Source organism: Pteropus vampyrus, unplaced genomic scaffold, assembly GCF_000151845.1.
Source record: "Pteropus vampyrus isolate Shadow unplaced genomic scaffold, Pvam_2.0 Scaffold75, whole genome shotgun sequence".
NCBI lineage: Eukaryota > Metazoa > Chordata > Mammalia > Chiroptera > Pteropodidae > Pteropus > Pteropus vampyrus.
In genome coordinates this window covers 1435390-1437592 of record NW_011888856.1, presented here as the reverse complement: position 1 = coordinate 1437592, position 2203 = coordinate 1435390, and the positions used below count along the sequence as shown (strand labels likewise).

The 2203-nt window shown below is 46.9% G+C and overlaps 1 protein-coding gene across 1 annotated transcript in view; it reads right to left on the bottom strand.

Moving 5' to 3' along the window:
- Nucleotides 1-1584, bottom strand: part of BBS9 (Bardet-Biedl syndrome 9) — a 396362-nt gene extending 394778 nt beyond the window's left edge. Inside the window, exon 1 of the mRNA XM_011362511.2 lies at nt 803-1584. The gene's annotated coding sequence lies outside the window, so the exon portion shown is untranslated. The remainder of the gene's footprint in view (nt 1-802) is intronic.
- Nucleotides 1585-2203: the final 619 nt, after the last annotated feature.

Genomic DNA, 2203 nt, shown 5'->3' with positions numbered 1-2203 from the left:
AAATGCAGTGGTATTTTAAGAACAACGATTACGTATAATTACACAAAGTGAAAAATTCCTTAAACTCTCATAAATAACTCAAGTTATTTGCAAAATTTTCAAAAGTTTCCTTTTTTAAGTTCTGCTAAATAATGGTTCATTCTATTCACAAAATAAAAATCATCTACCAGTTATTCTCTTTATATATTTCTCATAAGTTAGACAATCTGTCTCTCTCTCCTCTCTCTGAATGCTGGCAGACTTTAGTTAAGACCCATAGCTTTCCTCCAGCATCTTCACACTATGCATGTGTGAGATGTGGTTTCATTTTCTAAGTGAGATTATAAAGGGGGGGAAAAAAACCACCCTATGAACTTCTCAAGGAAATTTAAATTAACAGCAGGATTTATTTGCCTGGGGAAGGGAAATGCTGATAAAATCAGCTCAGTTCATCTAAACTGCTGAGGTCTGCAACGTGAAAAGAGAAGGGGAAGCAATAATCCTCTTGCAAGAAGGAATTAGGAGGTATTAGTATATGCATCCTACTGCAGTCATAGGTTGAGAACCACAAGACCTGTTGGTCACAGGAGGATGCTTGCACGCCAGGTGACATTCCTGAGTAGAATCTTTAAAAATTCTTATCACCCTTTCTCGAAAATGATCACAGGATCTCACACACATTGTACTCGCCGCTGTGCTGTGTTTCGCTTTGAATGCAAACATCCTAAGAAATCTATCACGCTACATGGCATCAGATGATCTAGCCCACAAAATAAAACTCAGGGAATTCATGCGCCCGATGTTTAATACCGTACTTTCCTACCTGATGCTGAATCAGGTGGTCCTGTCCCACCTCTCTTCGAAGTCTCTTTCCGCAGATTTCCCTTGTCTGCCAGGGTCCCAGGGCTGGAACGGCCGAGAGCGAGAACGGAGAATACAGAAAACACCAACGCAACTTCGCTACTCCCTCTCGTTCCCCTGCTCCAACTTGTTGCACGTCCTGGGTAAAGAGAGCACCTCACCAGGTAGCACCACCAGCTGCACAGAGTTGGACCGACCCCCACAAGGAGCTCCTCTGCATCCCTTCTCTGTCACTCCCGTAGACAAGCAAGGGAAACGGCATCAATCCCTTGGAAGAGACCAAGCAGGCGAGAACAACGGCGAATCCTGCTGCTCCCAAAGAGAAGGAAACGATAAAGAAGGCAGTGATGGGGATGTAGCAGAAAAAGGACAGCAACGGTGGAAGGGCCACCTCCCGACTCCTGCCTAACTCCAAGCCATCTTCGCCCTGTTGTCATAGCACTTTACAACCAACTGTACTGCGCAAGTCAGATGGCTGAGCCCCGAGGCCTTCTGGGGGTTGTGGTCCAGAGCCGCTGAGGAGGACGGAAGTCGGAGGACTTTCCGAGGTGGGCGTTACCCACCTAGATTTCTACTGGGCGGGGCTGGAATGAACCACAGCCTGGCGCTCATTAGCAGAAAGTTAAAAAATATCCCCTTTCAAGGCCTTGGACAGTTCCTGCAACAGGACTCAGGAAAACGCGCCACGCGCCACGCGCCACGCGCCACACGCCTCCGCCCTCTTACTCCTCCCGACCTCGCCCCTCGGCGCTCCCGGGTGGGACTTCCCGCGGGGGTGGGTTTTGCGCAGAGGGGGCGGGGCGTCTGGGCTTTTCGGCAAGTGAGGCGGAAGCCTTGAGGAGTGGTTTTGTGTTTTACCAGACCTAATGGATGTGAGTTATAGGGCAGTGCGTGACACTCACCTTGAAGAGGACTTCCAGGCTGCGGACCAAGATCACGGAAATGGTGGGGGCAGTTGAACAGTTTCAGGCGTTTTATTTTTTCCTAATGGAAAAAGTGCTGCTGTAGTTACTAGTATATGTTTCCTGATCACAAGTGCTAAATATTGTCTTTAGTATATGCCTTGGAGTGGATTTCCTTGCATACAAGCACTCAAATGTTCAACTTTACAACTAAACATCATAATGCCAATTTTCAATTTTTTTTTCATTTTTCACCAGGTGGTCGTTAATGCCAATTCAATGCCAGCCCCAATTTAGTTCCGTGAACGAGCAAATTTACTAGAGAAAGCTCAATTTTGATACAACACTGCTGTGAAAACAGCACAGCTATGGCACAGCTCAAAGGTGTTAAGCCCAATAACGAGGCAGCATGGCTATAGCAAAGAGGCAACCTGGGACAATGTGACTGTAGCAACTTAACA